The following is a 19,972-nucleotide window of genomic DNA, read 5'->3' on the forward strand; positions in this document are numbered from 1 at the left end:
TGCCACATGGCCCTCAGTCTTGGGTTATATCATGTAGATAAAGCTTTTTAATAATAATTTGCGGGCAATGTACCCTAAAAACCCTAAAGGGTGTTAGGGATAACTGGATTCCCCTTTGTTTCCCAAGGGATCTCCCTGAATCACACACAGACTGTATCTTACAATATATTTCGATAGAGCATACTATTCGTTTTTACTTCCTTCCTTCCAGTTCGGCGCTACCGTCCTGAAAGGACCCAGGGCCTCCTCAATCAAGGCTCTCCACTGAGCACCAATCAAGAGCCTTTAATCGCCATCTTCGCACACCCCTTTTTCCTCAAATCCCCTTCGACGTCATACAAGACATCTCAGTCTTGGCCTACCACTTCTTTGGACGCCTCCGGTCCTTCCAAGGCTGTTCTCCACCATCCTCTCCACATGTCCCAACCAACACAGTCTTCTTCTTATTCTGTTTTTTATAACATGCAACGATGTCTGCTTCTCCATAGAGGGTTTGCAGTTCCAAGTCCATTCTCCATGCTTCCCCTCGTTTACATATATGTATCTTCCTTCAAACTTTTCTTTCCCATGACACCCATAGACTACAACATGCATGTAGAGCACTTGATGTTGCCAGCGTGTCTACATTTATCTACAATGCTACGGAAAACTTTGTAACTTCCTGTAGACATAGTCCCTGCCCACATATAAGAAGTATTGTTGACTAAAATTTAAGTTCACTGAATTATAAAAAATATAAGCACAAAAGACTAAAACATATCCTGTTTAATATTGGTGTAAGGAATTTTAATGTTTTTTGCCTTATATTAAGTCTGGAGTACTCATCAAAGTGAGAATCATTATTGTGGAGAGTACACAGACGCTGCAGCCTCCTCTTATATAATACATTTGTATAAATTCTTAAATTGTAAATAAACTTTTCAAATTCAAAAATTCTTTCCCATACCCTCAAAGCCAGAATTGGCTTCCAAAAAGCACTTACCACTCTTATCAGGGTCTTATACAGGATGATCCATTTAAAACGTACCAATCGGTAATAACTTTTTAGGGAAGCGGAATTTCGAAAAAATCCACGAAGTAAACTATATGTTTTTTTCGGTCTAGTTTTCAAATTTTCCACCCCCGATGCTGTATCTTTATTTCTTACCGTAATCATAGATCAAGAAATCTTGCATACGAGGTGCATTATTCTGATGTGATGATTGCTTTTATTTGATGATAAAACAAATTTATCCTGATTCACCCACAACCATTACATTACACTACATGTTTTAACATCTTCAATTATTTTTTTTTTTTTTTACTTTGCGTCACCAATAACATTTTCTGCAGTCAGAGGACCTCCCAAAACGTGTATTTCTGGTGGATAATTAATATTGAAAACCGTTCGCGAATAGATAAAATTGTAAATTTGATCTTAAATATCTCGACAAATATTAGGGATATCGAAACGGGATTAACGTCATTTTTCACAGTTTTTTTATGTAGTTTTCATAATCATTGTCAAAACCAGTGGTCCTTATGAAACCCCAAACCGGTTTTTAGCCGTAACTCCGCCAAAAATGAAGATACAGGCATCGGGGGTGGAAAATTTGAAAACTAGAGCAAAAAAAACATATAGTTTACTTCGTGGGTTTTTTCGAAATTCCGCTTTCCTAAAAAGTTATTAGCGATTGGTGCGTTTTAAATGGATCACCCTGTATATGAGAATGATTTTACTACATTATTATTCCAAACAAAGGCGGCAAGCTGAAGATTTAGTTTCCTGGATATTAGAAAAGATTCAGGGATATATTGGGAAAGTAGTTTTGACCCAAAAATTAAAATGTTATCTTTAGAAGTAAAAAGTAGTAGACATAATGAATTCAAGAGATTAAATTTCTCTAGCTGAAAGAAAATGTCATTCAGAGAGAATGAGGAGGGGGGAAATCTTAAATTTATTAGACATTTCGAGATACATTAAAGAACATGTCCTCAAAAAAAACTTGGTGAATAAATTTGAGATACTTTAAAGTTTCACTACGAATCAGCTGTTATAATTTTTTTTTTTTTTATCATTTCAGTGTAAAAAGAGTTCAAAATAAAATATGGTAATGTCATCCAAACTTTGTATAATTGACCCCCAAATTAGTCTTAGTCCACTATAGGTAACCAATTTACAACAGGTAGGTTATAACCTAATTTTTCAGACTGTCGTACGATCTAGGGACGGACCCAATACGACAAAAACTTCACTAGAAACGGCGAGAAAGCTGGTTAGGGAGAAATTAATCTAAGCCAGCTGGTGTCATTAATATATTTATATATTTAAAGATCATATATATTATAAATAAACCTATATGTTCTTGTTAGTGGGCACCTTTCTCGATTATACAAGCAGTGGCAACTAACCGGATGTAAGTTACTGTTTACAGATGATTTACTGTACGTACCGACAACAAATTTTTTTGTTTTAAAGTGAAAATTGATTTCTAACCTATAAACCGCTCTTTAAATTCAACTTTAGCGCCAATTAGGATTTCCGCGTATGGAAATATACGTAATTAGCATGCGCAGAACTACGACCAAATCAGGAGGTGCGTTTTAACCAGTTAACTGTTTATGACGAAGTGTAAAATGTTTGTGTTATGACGGAGTATATTCGTCATGCGTACTCCAGTAGTGACTATCGGCAGTTAATTTTGCAAATTTTAGTTAAAACTAAAAATATATTCGTAAACTGCCATGAAGTTTTGAATATTTTGAGGCCATGTTGAAATAAAAAGAACTAATAGATAGATGTAGTATGAAATTAGTCTTCGTAAATGTATCCTTGTCTTTTATTAGTCATCACTGAATCAAATAACGAATTCATATATTGTGTTAGACTAGACTATGACAGTAAGTGGCACGCCTGGTAATAAAAAACGGGATGAGGATCCTTTTGTTCCCTATTTACCCTGTATTCAAGGGGCGGAGCTTTTACTTTTTGGCTGATGTGCGGAGTTCAAGATTTAGGGATCATCCAAATTGCTGAGTCGAGGGCTACTAACCTGCCAAGATATTTCCCTACATAATTGTTTGGTCAGGGATTCATTTGCATAAATACCAGGTCTGTAATGTTGCAGCGACCTACTCGGGATAATTGCAGCATTGTGCATTCTTTGTAATTTGGTATTTATGCAAGGACTGTATTGAGTGAGCTGTTTAGTGGCACCAGGTTTTTTCCAAGATATATGATTCTTTGTCGGATTTCCTCCATAACACTTCGAATCATTTGAATGCGTATTTGAGATAGTAAGGTAATTAAGAAAAAATATTTTTGCCCGATCGAAGAAATTAAATCAGTGTGTAGTAAGCTGTTACCCCATATCAACAATAGTGTATTCGAGTGCAACAAAATTTATATTTTTGATGTTTTTGGTTCCTATTTATGTTAATATAAATAAATGAATGAATGTACATGAAATAAATAACGAAAAAATATATATAAAAGTCATTTCATTGCTACCCAATTTCATATCAAACATACTCTGGGTTTGACGAATATATTCGTCATCGCTTATTTTTGTACGACGCACCTTGGGGACAAATTTTCCACCAAGGTGGAAACAGTTACTGGTTTAAAAAAAAACGGCGATCTGAGCCCGGGAAAGCGGAAAGATTCAAAGTTTAGTGATTCCAGCGAGTGGCTAGCTAAAAATTTTCTTTGATTGGCAAAATGTTAATGTCGTAGTAAAGATTGATTTTTTTTTTGCGAGCCGATCCTTTGTTAGTCACACATTAAAAGCCCCCGAACGGCAAATAATAGGACGGCTTACTTTTTCAAGGCAATCAACAAAATGAACTTCTAGCCCGGCAGACAGATTACAATAATTTTTTTTTTTTTGTTACATTTTTTTGGCATTGGCTTTCGCCATACAGCCAGCATCGTCTAGGTGCTTATCACTAGAATATCACTCACTCTCCATTCTTACCTACAAATACATTCGCTTCACACATTACAATAATGGTGATAAAGTTAGATTCTATAAAACTATGGCAGATCAGTTACCTAGACAACCATGGTTTAAGGGAACTGTCACTAATAAATGGGTTGTTATGACAATAAGCAGGCTGAGAGCGAACCACGCGGTGTGCGGATCGTATCTACACAGGATCAACAAAAGGTCCTCTCCTCTTTGCGTAGATTGCAATGAGGAGGAGGATTTCAAACATGTAATAATGATATGTCCACGTTATGTGGTAGAAAGGAAACGAATGTTTGACGATATATACAGGTATTTAGATGCACCATTTCGCTACGAAGACATTATATTCTCCACCAACATTTATGTGCTTAAGTCGATAGCAGAGCTAGCAATGAAATATGAATGTATTTAAAAGCTACAGCCGAATTAGAATGAATGGAAGAAAATGCTTAGAGAAGGATTACGTGATTTTAATTTTGGTTAAGCTATAAGGATGGCAGGAGCACAGAGTGCTGCTCCATCCATTAGCAGTAGTTTATGTAAATAGCAGTATATAGTAGAATGATGAATGTGTGAAGCGAATGTATTTGTAGGTAAGAATGGAGAGTGAGTGATATTCTAGTGATAAGCACCTAGACGATGCTGGCTGTGTGGCGGAAGCCAATGCCAAAAAAAGAAAACTTCTAGCCCTGCAAAAACAAGACCTGAACCCTTCCAGGCGAAATAAGCCCCCATCCTTTTTGGGGGCCGCCCTAAGTACACACAAACTATTAAAAAATAAATAAAATACAAATGGAGATAATGTACCAACTTTAAAGTACGAGAAAAAATAAATAATAATAAAAATAAATCCGCCATAAAAAGTTGTTAATTACAGAGTGATTACTCAATGTTTACTTACTTAAAAAAATTATTTGCTAATAAAAACTCGTTAATAAATTCGAACTCAGTAATAGGTTAATAAATATATTTAATTACCTTAATTTATGGATAGCGTAGGGTTGAGGCGAGGGTTCTGGGAAGGCGGTGGCGAGGTACCGGAAGTTAAAAAAATCTTTTTTTTTTTTAATTAATCAGAAAGCCGCCTTATTAATTCTTTCATTTTCTCTTTTTAGTTGTTTATTACTTTTTGTAGTAATTAAATTAATTACTCAATTTTACATGCCATTATAGCTCTTTATTTTTTATTTATTAATTTTATTTTTTTTTGTTTTATTTCTCTCATTCTTGATATAAGTAATCAAGAAATTAAATAAAGTAATTGCCAGCTGACCATGAGATCGAAACCCAGTAATTGATAGTTAATTTTTTTTTTTTTTTAATTATTTATAATTACTTTAACGTTAAGTTGCTTTCAAAAAATTGTTTCTGAAGATAGAGGATGTTGACAATGCAATGTGCAATGATCGATAATGAGTAGAGTTTCGAAGAAATGGTCGAGAAAACCCACGGCTGCCTAAAAAAATACTTAGTGTTCCTGGGTTCGAAAAATAATCAAGAAAGATAATGGGTATTAAACAATGGCCAAAACTAAACAAAATTAACTGTAACCAAATATCTTCTATAACTACGAGGGTCGTTTGAAAAGTCCGTGCAAAGTCAGAGAGATAGCACCACTGGCGCGTATCGAGGTTATGTTTAGTTAGTAGCATCTCTTGGAAGAACACACACCAAGTTTCAGCCAGATCGGTCTATTTCTTTGTGTTTGGCATTCGTTTGAATCGAGGAAGTCGAGTGATTTTCAAAAAATGGACGAAAAATAAATTTCGTGTATTGATTAAACACTACTTTATGAAAGGCAAAACGCCTGAGGAGACTAAAGAGAAGCTTGATAAACATTATGGTGACTCTGCACCTTCGATTAGAACAGTTTATAAGTGGTTTCAAAATTTTCGGAGTAGCCATATGGGCACAAGTGACGCTGAACGTTCTGGACGCCCTGTTGAGGTTACTACTCCAGAAATCATTGATAAAATCCATGATATGGTGATGGATGACAGAAGAGTGAAGGTGCGTGAGATTTTTAGTGCTGTGGGCATCTCGAATGAACGGGTACATAATATTTTGCATCAACATTTGGACATGACAAAGCTATTCGCAAGATGGGTGCCGCGATTGCTCACGCTTGACCAAAAACGAAATCGTGTGAAGTGTTGCAAGGACGGTTTGCAGCTGTTCCAGAAGAATCCGCAGGACTTTAAGCGTCGTTTCGTCACTGAGGATGAAACATGGATACATCACTACACTCCTGAGACCAAAGAACAATCTAAACAATGGGTTACCAAGGGGGAATCTGCGCCAAAAAAGGCGTAGTCCGTTCCTTCGGCCGGAAAGATTATGGCGACTGCCTTTTGGGATTCGCAAGGAATAATCCTCATCGACTATCTGGAAAAGGGTAAAACTATTACAGGTGCGTATTATTCATCGTTATTGGACCGTTTGAAAACCGAGCTGCAAGAAAAACGCCCACGATTGGCCCACAAAAAAGTCCTTTTCCAACACGACAACGCACCAGCTCACACCTCAGCAGTTGTGGTCGCAAAATTAATGGAAATAGGGGATCCAACTCGTTTCACATCCCCCCTATTCTCCAGACTTGGCTCCCCTCGGACTACTATTTGTTCCCCAATATGAAGAAATGGCTGGCGGGAAAAAGATTTTATTCAAACGAGGAGGTGATTGCAGAAACGAATGGCTATTTTTCAGACTTGGACAAATCCTATTATTCGGAAGGGCTCAACAAACTAGAGCAGCGTTGGACGAAGTGTATAAGCCTAAAAGGAGACTATGTTGAAAAATAAAAAAGGTTTACCCCCAAAAATTAAGCAGTTTTTATTTTTGCACGGACTTTTCAAACGACCCTCGTATGACAACGGAGTTTTGCAACATCGAATAGACACTATAGAAGGCTCTAGATGAGATAACCTTTTTACCGGAAGATCTCAGAGGTTCGTTTGTTGTCGCATCTCCAAATTGAGAACTATCTAGATTACTGCTCCCCTGTACACCCAGATCAACCTTAGAATTAGATTAAACTTATCCCAAAAAACCTCTTTGGATAATAGTTATTATCCAAACAAAATCATAAATAATAAATCCCACCCCATCCCAAAAATAAATCCTAATGGACTTAATTACCGTTCTCAGTGTTGTAGGCGTGACAGAAATATTGACACAAGTGACTTTGCTTTGCTTTGCTGGCCACAGCCTCTTTTAGATGAGTATGCTTCCTAAATTAACTAGCTAGGCACATTGCCACCACAGCAGTGTCCCTGAACTCTAATCTGCGCCACAGCCTTCTCAATATCAAGGTTGTGGAAATAGAATTTGATTTAATTACTTCAAAAAAAATAAATAAATAAATAAAAATATATAAATAGAATGTAATGTTTACGCTTCACTGAAAAATTCTATGAATCATCTTAAATTTACCATCTCTTTAGACCAGCTGTTCCTTGAACTTTAATTGGATGGACGCAAAATCTTATTTTACAATTTTTGGTAAATAAAAAAATAGCAGAACTACTCAAGGACAGTAATTATATTAGGTTTCAAAAACATTGTAAGAACCTTGTTTGAAGAAATAGGAAAAGAAGTCGTGTTTCAAAGAAGCTGGGAGGGAAAAAAAATCGATGCAGTAAAAAAATGGTTGATTTTCTCCCAAAGTTTGTCAGTATCGATAGTAACACCTAAACCAGGTATAAAATTTGAACTTACTGCAATGTTTATCTTCGAGCAGTGCTGACTAGACATACAGGCTAACTTGTAAAAAAAAAAACACTCTATCGGACTCACGAGACTTCAAAAAAAAAAAACGAAGAGTTATCGATAAAAACTCGATATAGGAAATTTGATAACATCGCGATACTTCCTCTTAAATAGTAAAATTGGACGAGCGCGTAAGAATTCCACTTCCGCTATTAACAGTAAGTAAAAATAAGCATTTAATTAATTATGTGCCTAATGGAGACGTAAAACGATACTAGTGCTATAAAAAAAAAAATAGAGGAAAAAGATCAGTTCTACCAACTTAGACTCATGAAAAAAAAGAATCCAGTAAGGTTATACCTAGCTTATCATCTTGTAAATCTTTAAATAAATAGATAAGTTAGCTAAGTTGTAACTAAGATCTAAAATACACTTGTGGGAGTACCTGTACATTACTCAGGTAAAGGCAAAAACTAAATACGACAATAACTTCTACCTTATCTAATCAAGATCTTTAGGTTACCTGTGTTCGGTAAGGTATTATCTTACTCTTCATTACCTCCTCTGATTGAATCTCCAACTTAGTACGTAGAAACTGGATAGTATTTTTTGCTTTTCTCTGAATACATGGGTAAAAGGAGGAAACGACTATGATGAATTTTCTATTTCAAATATTCGACGGAAGTCCGGAGAAAAAAATGGTATGGATAGCTTGGGAAACTGTTGATCCACTTTCTTCCAATGATTTCCTAGACCAATCCGGTAGAACCCGATTAAGAAGGACGAATATCCCAGGAATAGTTGGGCGAAAATAAATCGGGTGCTCTTTGAAGGTAAAGAGTAAACCTTTCCTAGTTCACGCGGTCAAGGGAAGGCATTTGTCCACTGCTGTGAGCCTTCGGAGACATAGGGTAGTGGGGAAAGATCAGGTAAAAAACGTCTTTAGGAAGCTGGATCGTTTGGTTGAACCCCACAGTTCAATTCCTAACGTTCATATTGGGCTTTAAGATGGTACAGTGTCGCAAGTTATACTGACCAACGACATAAGAAGTGCAATTGAATCGCACAAGAATTGAAATATAAGAATTAATCAACAATCGAGACGCCAGCAGTCTTTGTCCTCTTATCAGTTATGTGTATTTAAACAATTAGAATTAATTATTGAAAATTTCAACTATGTGATAAGAAATATGGGGGGGGAACTGCTATCAGACAACAACTAAAAAAATAAAAATATTTCGCCAACTGCACTGAACCTGAACACAAACTCGAGATAGCAAATGTAAATCTATTGGGAAGGTCATGGCAATGATAAAAGTCAGCCTGCTGTTATTAGCACTAAAAACATATAAATAGAAACTGCAAAATTGAGCTGGTATTTCGTTTAATTCAGAACCGGATAAGTATGTTAGAAGTGTGTAGACGAGTCTGTTATACGCGTACTAAACATCCTGGCCAATGGGGAGCTGAGAAAGTGTCCATCACCTTGACTCTTAAAGATAAGCTGGGGATGTCATATGTTCCCTAACGTTGTCGGCTCTGCAGTGAATCCGAGCTAGCTGGCTCGCTTCTTTTTTTAACATTTAAACTAAAACAGCTGTTACTAGCATGTCGGTCACATGGTTTTTTCTCTACAGCAACTACAGTCGGCAGATGTAGCATCCAACACTTGCTTTTCTAAAAACAAGAACTGTAATTCGAACATTAAAAACTATTCTAGAAATGAATCCAGGCAGGTTCTAAAGTAAGTAAAGTAATTGCCCATTTTTCCAGGCAAGCAAATTAGGTGTCGTGGACGGAGGCAACTAGTAAACATACTTTACTATAAATTTCTCATATTAACCATTAAATAAAATACAAGACCTAGACCGGGGGAATCGAATCCACTAACCAACAATACATCTTAGCTTTGCGGGTCTAGCCTATAACCGCCTAACATACTTTACTATAAATTTCTCATATTAACCATTAAATAAAATACAAGACCTACACCAGGGGAATCGGATCCACTAACCAACAATACATCTTAGCATTGCGGGTCTAGCCTATATCTCCCTAACATACTTTACTATAAATTTCTCATATTAACCATTAAGTAGAATATAAGACCTAGACCGGGGGAATCGAATCCACTAACCAACAATACATCTTAGCTTTGCGGGTCTAGCCTATAACCGCCTAACATACTTTACTATAAATTTCTCATATTAACCATTAAATAAAATACAAGACCTACACCAGGGGAATCGAATCCACTAACCAACAATACATCTTAGCATTGCGGGTCTAGCCTATATCTCCCTAACATACTTTACTATAAATTTCTCATATTAACCATTAAGTAGAATATAAGACCTAGACCGGGGGAATCGAATCCACTAACCAACAATACATCTTAGCTTTGCGGGTCTAGCCTATAACCGCCTAACATACTTTACTATAAATTTCTCATATTAACCGTTAAATAAAATCCAAGACCTAGACCGGGGAATCGAACCCACTAAACCAACAATACATCTTAGCTTTTTGGGTCTAGCCTCTAACCGCTCGTCTACCGTGGCGCCTAAATCCTGGCAGTATAAAACCAGTTCTTCAGTTATTAGCTAAATAGACTACATCAAAAAGCTTCAAGAAACTATTTCATTGGCCCAGAACCGTTCCACTAATGGCACACTAGCCAAACCGGAAGAATTCATCTGAAGACCCAGTGTGGTTTTAAAGGAAATGGTGTGTTTGAGATTTTTGACCCGAATATCTGCAAAAACCTGAAAATAGCAGGAAGCTGAAACTCTATATTTAGATGGGACCCTACCTCGGGTACTGAAAATTCCGGAAGCGGCACATTACTGAATCGACTATTTACTTCATTGAGATATCCTTAAAGATTTAAACTTTCTATCTCGTTGCACTAGTGTTGGTCCACAACTTTTTTTTTGTTACATTTTTCCATGATTATTCTTGGAAGTCCTGGAACTTGACTCGGGGAAGGCTATTCTAACCTCTAAAGTATCTTTTTTTCCTCACAATGTACGACCCTGCGGGATTTACATTATAAAGAAACGTTAAATACGATATTTTAATTAAATTCTATGTTCGTAGAAAATCCCAAATCTACCGGAAGTACCGAATTACTCAATGAATTTTTCATTTTTTTTGCTACTTTTTTCTTAACTTTGTATTTATATAAATAAATTTGCTGTAAAATTCTTTTCAAGCTCTTTGTGGTATAAGTTATAATGTTCCTTAAAGTCGCCAACTCGAAGATTGCAGCAGAGGAGAATCATATAAGTTAGATTTTTTGTGTTAGAACATCCATATTGCGGATAAATTAAGAGTTATATACCAACGGATACCAACTAATCTGGTATCCATAAATACGGATACAACTTTCTGCTGTATTACTTACAACAACATAATAACCCTTCTACTAGTTCTAGCTGACGCTTAATCTGCATAGATAATTCACCTAGTCTCTTACACACATACATATGTACAAACATAAAACTACGTAATTTGCAATCGTGGTTGCTACAGTTTATTTACCAACCGAGTCCATATTTAGTATTAGTTTGCCGAGAGTAAATTATATGTTTTTTTTTTTTTGAACAGAGCAATTTGCCATTGGCTGCTAATATTAAGACATTTATTAGATCATATACATCCCTCCCTTACACCACAACTTCTTAGCAATTTACCATTTTATAGTTCAGTATAGTTTAACTATTATAATAAAATAGGACAAACTTAGAACTAAATAAATGTTTGCAATAAATTTAAACATGGGATGCTGGAAATTGATAGCATAAATAAAATGGTACTCGGATTCCTTTCCTCATTCTCGACAAAAAGTAAAGTAATTGCCTATTTTTTCTACTATTGCCTATTACGTCCAATTAGATGTCGAGGCTTCTAACCAACATACTTTACTATAAATTTCTCTTATTAAACCATTAAATAAAATAGAAGACCTAAGACAGGGGAATCGAATCCACTAACCAACAATACATCTTAGCATTGCGGGTCTAGCCTATAACCACCTAACATAACTTTACTATAAATTTCTCACATTAAGCATTAAATAAAATCCAAGAGCTAAGACCGGGAGAATCGAATCCACTAACCAACAATACATCTTAGCTTTTTGGGTCTAGCCTATAACCGCCTAACATACTTTACTATAAATTTCTCTTATTAACCATTAAATAAAATACAAGACCTAAGACAGGGGAATCGAATACACTAACCAACAATACATCTTAGCTTTGCGGGTCTAGCCTATAACCTCCTAACATACTTTACTATAAATTTCTCATATTAACCATTAAATAAAATCCAAGAGCTAAGACCGGGAGAATCGAATCCACTAACCAACAATACATCTTAGCTTTTTGGGTCTAGCCTATAACCGCCTAACATACTTTACTATAAATTTCTCTTATTAACCATTAAATAAAATACAAGACCTAGACCGGGGGAATCGAATCCACTAACCAACAATATATCTTAGCTTTGCGGGTCTAGCCTATAATCGCCTAACATACTTTACTATAAATTTCTCATATTAAACATTTAAATAAACTCCAATACCTAGACCAGACGAATCGAATCCACTAACCAACAATACATCTTAGCTTTGCGTGTCTAGCCTATAACCGCCTAACTTACCGGGAACATTATTCCTATAAATTGGTACCCTAGTTAATTGGGAACATACGCAGCATACCGTTTGGTAAATCAGTTGTGAATCCATTTGTACCACTTCTTTCCCCTCTCAGAATTATCTGATGATATCTGGAGTGGGTATTAACCCCACTCCATTTACCCCACGAACACTGTTATTTACAGAACAATATAATGCAATGCAATGCAATAAAGTATCAACTTTGGCTATTTATTAAGTATTTCATAAGAATGTATAAAATATAAGTAAGACAGTCAGTGTTAGTTAGCTGTTGGCACTATTGTGGGTGCGCTAGCCCGTGTTTAGAGTGCCAAATATGACCAAAGATCGCGCGGACAACTTTATGATTCATTCGGCGGGGGGGAGAGGTTTCACTTGGCCAGGTTCGCCGGCTCAGCGGCACCCGTCCTCTTTGTATCAATCATAAATTTATAGTTCACCTACGCTTATACCCATAATAATGATTGTGAGTGTTATTTAAAAATGATTTTGCTTAATATAGATTGTAAATAATGAAATTTTGACCCAACGGAAGTTGGGTTTTATTTTTAGCAAGTCGAACACTTGCTAAACCGGAAGTTCTTGCGTTTCAAAACAGGACCAAATTAGAAACCCAATTTAAGCAGACTGTCGATAAAAAAAAAACAAACTTTGTATTTTCAATGAGGATGTGTGGATAAATGGTACCACCTAAAAAAATTACGACATACGTATTGTGCTGTAATAATAAGTGTTTTTTGTTTCTGTTAGTTAGGTGGGCCTCATGGGTTTGGAGTGAGTTGGCGTTAGAACAGATTCACTGGGTCGAGTAGGCTGTAACACAAATACTAGTCTAGTAGGTTTGTCTGTATAAATAGAGGTGGAATTGTATTGTATTGTGTTTGTGTGGTGAGATGTGTGTACGTATATTGTGTGTAAATATTCATGAGTGTGGCGTATATTAATTAAATTATAATTAATCGAATATTTAAGCAATTTTTCATTTTCTTTTTCGTAAGGCAGGTGTTTACAATACATCGTTCGAGGTCTTTTCTTTTTTTGTTTGAATTGAAGTCTCCTTGAAAAGGATGACTTTTTTGAAAGACAAGGTACGTATGTTTCATGGCCAGTGATTAAAAATGGTCTTCAAGTCTGCTTATGACTAGCCTGCAGCAGGAAAACCCGGTTTTTACCGAGACCTTTCTTAAGTTAGGGATGCCCCTTCTTAAAGTTGGTACACCACAATAAAATTACAAAGAATCAAATCGTCTGAACAGATGTTCCACAATACTGAGTAGTATTTTCTCGCAAACGGATCCCATCAGTTCTATGTACACTTTGTATAGGTGATTACGAACACAAATCTACATATTTTACCGGAAAATTCAGGAAAAAATGTATTTTAAGAGAGGCACTGATTGTATTAAGTACCCAAGGCCCTTTATGGACAAACACCTAACCTGGGAATCCACAGGACTAAACTCAAACGGAAAGAACTAAACAGACGATTCAAACTTCTCTCTAGACTTCTTGACTAACTTTCACTAAACAACAAACGACTTATCTACTCCATGATACTGAAACCTGTCTCGACACGCTGAATGGAACTTTGGGGCTCATCCAAAGCTTCCAATATCTACAAGAATCCAATCCTTCCAGTCAAAAACACTTCTTCGAATCGCTAATGCTCCTTACTTTATACCCAAAACTCTACCTTGCACCGAGATTTCCCTTGTTCCCCTATGTTTCAGTAGCTATAAGATCCCGTTACATTAAACTCCACACTTCAATCACCTCACATCCCAATCCTCTAGTAGCTCAACTTACTACTCTACCAGGCGGCTTGAAAAGCGCAGGTGGCCCACGTGAATGAAGTAAGTGCCAGTGCACGATAGTGGGGAGGTCCACCAATGGGGTGAATTCTCCCTTTCTTGTTAATCATATTTATACTTGTGTCATGTTGTATCAGCTTTACTTATTGCAGAAATATACAGTGCAGTTGTGAAAATAATTAAAGCTATGCTGTTAGCGTATTAGATTCTCACGCGGAGGTCCCGGGTTCGAATCCAGGCTGCTGGCCTTTAGATTTTCTCTCTTCCCAGGAGCTTCTTTGTCTTGTAACGAGAGAACACTGTCCGGAGGCCGGCAGTGCAACTAAAACAACCTCTGGGCACCAATAACCTCAGAAGTTGACCATGAGAAGAACCATTTTTTTAAAAAAAGAAAAAATAACTCAATCGTTCGTAGTTTGGAGAAAATTGTGTGTATTAGAATTTTTGAGAATAGTGCTAAACTTCAAGTGCCATTTTCAGACCCCCGCCGACAATGGCACTTGCAGTCAAAAATCTTTCGAATTGGAATAGCCACTTTGCTGAATGGATTTTGATTGATTTTGATTTTCGATTTTCATGAAACGGATTCATTCGATTCCGTTCTTTAAACTCGATTAAGGGCACTTTCTGGTCCATAGTAGGGCATCCCTCTAAAGTGCCATAAATCTATGGATTTCTTTTTCGAACATGGTTTCCTTAAAGTGAACGTATGTAATATTAAAGCACTTGTTAATAGTTCCTTTAGCGTTCTACAGGACATGACCACACTTCTGAAGATTTCTCTTCTTCCAGGTCTCTAGAATGGAGGTTCCCCTCCCCCCTGATGGACACGATCTTCATCGAAAATCGATCAATTATCTTATAATGCTCCTAAGTAACTATGGTGCATGTTATGCATCCGTAGAATACTTTAATTAAATTAGTTTACGCTCTTCAACATGCCTAGAGCATCCTGATCACTTTTGAGCCTTCGCTTGCTCTCTAACTTCTTCTTCTTCTTCTTCTTCTTCTTCTTCTTCTTCTTCTTCTTAGAGGAGTCATTGCTTTCTAGAAACCACCCAATATCACGGCATTATAGTCACCAGCATTGTTTATCCGTATTTCCTACGATCACAATTTGGATATTGCCAACCACTTAATCATTGTCTTGTCGTCACCAATTCAATTTCACCTTCAATTAACCAAATTAGCCTCAAGAATTGCACAAACTTGTATAATTGGGGAGGGGGGGAAAGACTAAAGTTGTCACCCCACACAGAAAATATCGACAAACAAGTTGAACAATTAAGATAAAGGAATTCCTATAGGAGTACGTCATAAAGGCGTTGATTTATTCAGCTGTTCATTATTTGTATTTGATTCCCCCTGGATACTGGTTACGCCTACATAGCGGACACAGAGGGGAGGGGGCGGCAAGACAAAATAAGTGGCTAGCACTATGCGACCTTGCGAGGTTACGATAGAACCAGATTTGGAGCGGTGAATAAAAAAAAATAACAAAATACTGGGACACAACAACCGAATTGTGTAGGTATATCAGTTTGTCTGTTCGTTGTAATCAAATATGATTCTTTGCTGATATTACGATAAATAGCGAATAGCTTTCCGGAAGTAGGACGGGTTGAGTGGGTACGATATGATTGGCTAAAACAAATAAAAATTAAGGTACATGTGTAACAATGCATGTCCACAGAAAATGGAAAATGGCAGAATGGTGAAATTCAATATTACAGCTCAGGTGCCACCAGAGAGTGCGATTTTTGAACGTACACACAACTAATTTTTTTTTTTAACCCAATTTCAAACTGAAATGTCACCAAAAAAAGGAAAATATAAATTTTCTACACGATTCAAACAAAAAAAGAAAAACTTTTTCCCTTTACACTAAATTTTCCCACCATTAAATATTAAAAAAAAAAAAAGAAAATTATCCAATGAAACGTCAACTACGTGAAAACCTTGAAAACTTATATTATGTCAGCCCAGGTGGTGATAGTTACCTTGTTTGTTAAATAAGTTTGGTTATCTTTGAAACTTATCAGTATTTTGGTATACAGTGTATTGGTTTGTAAATATACGACCATTTACATACACACACAGACACACCACAAAAAAAAAGTATCCGCCCGGAGGGGGGTCGCTATCTCTCCCGCCTTCAGTAAATGCTAACTAACTTAATGAAAGTGAACATAACTAGGTCAGATTATTACCTCTCCCATCTCTATGGCAACCAACATTACAGCTTCCAAATCCCAACCAATTTCAAGTTTATTTTTTTAAAAATATTTTTTCATTTTGCCACTGCCTTTATAATTATTAAAACCATTTCAAGTTTTTATAAATATAATATAAAGTATATATATTGGCGAAAGATTTTTATTGAAACAAATAAATGGCTGAAGTTGTTTTATATATATATGTTATATATATACTTATATTTTAATGACCTCCAGGTCATTTTTCTTTTATCTTTTTCAAAGAAGTAGAGAGAGCTAATTTTCGTTATTGGTAAAAAATAATCTGCGTTAATTTTATTTATTTTTCATTATTGAAAAATAGGTTACGCAGTTGAGGAAATGTGGCCAGAATATTTGCTTTAATATCTCTCTCTCTCTCTCTTCCTTCCTCCCACTCACCCTCTCCAAGCTATTAACTAAGAAGTGGATACATATTTCGATTAAGTTCCGCCAAGGAGGATTTTTGGCAAAATTCAGCCAATCAAAAGATAACATATGGTTTATTTTTATTTTTGGGCATAAAAAAGGCGGAAGTTAGCTGTCCACCAATAATCTATCTAGTACTGGGGCCACTCGAGGTTCATAAATTCTCACGATGATAAATACAATCGCGATGCTAAATACAATATCACGCCAAGGATGGGCACTGATACAATTTAATCGGCCAAATTATTTGCACTTTTAATCATATAGCAATTAATTAGTGAACTAAATTTCAAATTTAATCGTTAATCAAATTGAAACACTTTAAATATACTAAATGTTAAACAAATTTTAGCATGTCTACAATAATTAGGCTATTTATGATTGCAATAATTCCCCTGCCACCTCTTCTTTTTGCCAAATTTTATTTTACTAATACTCAAACTAGACGTAAATCTATGTAAATTATTAATTTTTTAACTAATCAGACAACGTTCTAACATAAATTTCACACATGAATACGAGATCGAGAAAAGTCTTAACTTTCTGGATATCACACTTACTATAAGAGGCGACAACTTAGAATGAATTCGGAATAATAGCTAGCTAACTCTGGACGTCGAAAAAATCAACACAAAACCTCAACAATCGTAACCCAACTAAGACAGTTACAGCCACTTATTAACCTAAACAAACACTAACAATAGCCATAACCGATTAACTACAATATGATCAAGATGTTAGACAATTATTGTAAACTAACAATAATAGCCTACAAGACACTACTACGAGGGTCGTTTGAAAAGTCCGTGCAAAAATAAAAAATACTTAATTTTTTGGGGTAAACCTTTTTTATTTTTCAACATAGTCTCCTTTTAGGCTTGTACACTTCGTCCAACGCTGCTCTAGTTTGTTGATCCCTTCCGAATAATAGGATTTGTCCAAGTCTGAAAAATAGCCATTCGTTTCTGCAATCACCTCCTCGTTTGAATAATATCTTTTTCCCGCCAGCCATTTCTTCATATTGGGGAACAAATAGTAGTCCGAGGGAGCCAAGTCTGGAGAATAGGGGGGATGTGAAACGAGTTGGAACCCTATTTCCATTAATTTTGCGACCACAACTGCTGAGGTGTGAGCTGGTGCGTTGTCGTGATGGAAAAGGACTTTTTTGTGGGCCAATCGTGGGCGTTTTTCTTGCAGCTCGGTTTTCAAACGGTCCAATAACGATGAATAATATGCACCTGTAATAGTTTTACCCTTTTCCAGATAGTCGATGAGGATTATTCCTTGCGAATCCCAAAAGACAGTCGCCATAATCTTTCCGGCCGAAGGAACGGTCTTCGCCTTTTTTGGCGCAGATTCCCCCTTGGTAACCCATTGTTTAGATTGTTCTTTGGTCTCAGGAGTGTAGTGATGTATCCATGTTTCATCCACAGTGACGAAACAACGCTTAAAGTCCTGCGGATTCTTCTGGAACAGCTGCAAACCGTCCTTGCAACACTTCACACGATTTCGTTTTTGGTCAAGCGTGAGAAAATCACTCGACTTTCTCGATTCAAACGAATGCCAAACACAAAGAAATAGACCGATCTGGCTGAAACTTGGTGTGTGTTCTTCCAAGAGAAGCTACTGACTAAACATAACCTCGATACGCGCCAGTGGTGCTATCTCTCTGACTTTGCACGGACTTTTCAAACGATCCTCGTAAAACCTATTCTGACATACCCCTGTCAAATTTGGATAACAGCTAGTAAACGACTAACCAAATTATTAAGATGTTAGACAATTATTGTAAACTAACAATAATAACCTACAAGGCACTACTAAAACCTATTCTGACATACCCCTGTCAAATTTGGATAACAGCTAGTAAACGACTGACCAAATTATTACAAGACATTACTAAAAATAATTCACTGAACGTCACTTCGTTCACCAGAAAAACACAAATTGATGCAAAAGCAAATTTAGAACTTATAGTCAATTAAAAAGATAAGATTAAGTATACATTAAAAAAGTGTAGATATCAATTAAATTGGGGAAACAATGAATGAACATTTAGTCGATTACAAATGAAAATATTTAAGGATACATTAAAAAGGAATAGAAATCCATTCCAAAAAAAGACCTAGGGAAACCAAGAATGCTAACAGTTATAGTCGATCAAGGACTACATAGAAAAGGGTTAAAAAACTATTTGGGAATGTAAAGAATGCTAATTTTGAACTACTAGTCAATTAAGTAGAAAAGATTCAAGAATACATCAAAATGGTTTAGAAATAAACTTTTTGTAGCAATGAAAATTAAAGAATTAACCAACACGGAGCAATGTAGCCTTATATGAGATCTTTCTAGTCCAAGAACATCCTACAAAACGAGGTCCCACCAGAGTGGAATAGCAAAGGTGAAAAAGAGGTAGCTCAAATTACTTACTTCACCAACATGGAGATGTGTAGTAGATAGATAGACAAAATGCTAGACTAATACATAAATAGATTTCAAGTAATGCGGTGATTAAAATCTCTCTCTACCGGAAGTAAGTTCACAACCTTTTTTTTGAGACATTCTTCCAGAAATTAAAAAGAAAATCTATTAAGATAATTCCAGAGGATGGAAGACCAGATTCTATTCTGAAGAGCCATTTCAGCGAAAGGAATTCCACAGCTGAAATTGTACTGTATGGATTTTTCTAACTTTCTTGTAAATAATCCAGATATTTTCTTTTAACGTTAATTAGGAGAAGAAAATTAATTTCTTAAACTGCATTAAAGAAATTAACCAAATTCAAAGTACGATGCACTCGTGTAACCAAAACTATGCTGTTCCTAAGCGGATATTAATTCTCTAGGACAGAGTTCGCTAAAGTGGTCTATATACGACCCCCAGGGGTCTATTTAACAAAAGTAGGGGTCGATCTGAGCCAGGGGGGTCGAAGGAAAAACAATTTCGAACCCAATATAGCGGAACCTTGCAAAGAAACACCAGGAGCACACCCATCTCATTAATTAAGAAGCCAATACTGTAGTTACTTTACTTATTATTTAATAAATATTAAGGTATTTGAATTTCAACATTAAGATATTTTTCACAAAAACTATTTGTTATACAATGTAAAATTACTTTAATAAATGTTTAAAAATCATAAAATAAATGTACACAGTA

At 36.0% G+C, this 19,972-nt stretch overlaps 2 protein-coding genes across 3 annotated transcripts in view; one reads left to right on the forward strand and one right to left on the reverse strand.

Annotated features, from left to right (window-relative positions):
• Positions 1-19,972, reverse strand: part of LOC141461006 (uncharacterized) — a 463,946-nt gene that overhangs the window by 245,915 nt on the left and 198,059 nt on the right. The gene's annotated exons all lie outside the window — the stretch shown is intronic.
• The window catches only part of rols (zinc-RING finger and ankyrin repeat domain-containing protein rolling pebbles), a 280,008-nt gene that overhangs the window by 68,660 nt on the left and 191,376 nt on the right, over positions 1-19,972 (forward strand). The gene's annotated exons all lie outside the window — the stretch shown is intronic.

Source organism: Rhodnius prolixus, unplaced genomic scaffold (assembly GCF_049639745.1).
Source record: "Rhodnius prolixus isolate KJV_2025 unplaced genomic scaffold, Rpr scaffold_6, whole genome shotgun sequence".
In the NCBI taxonomy this organism is placed as follows: Eukaryota; Metazoa; Arthropoda; class Insecta; order Hemiptera; family Reduviidae; genus Rhodnius; species Rhodnius prolixus.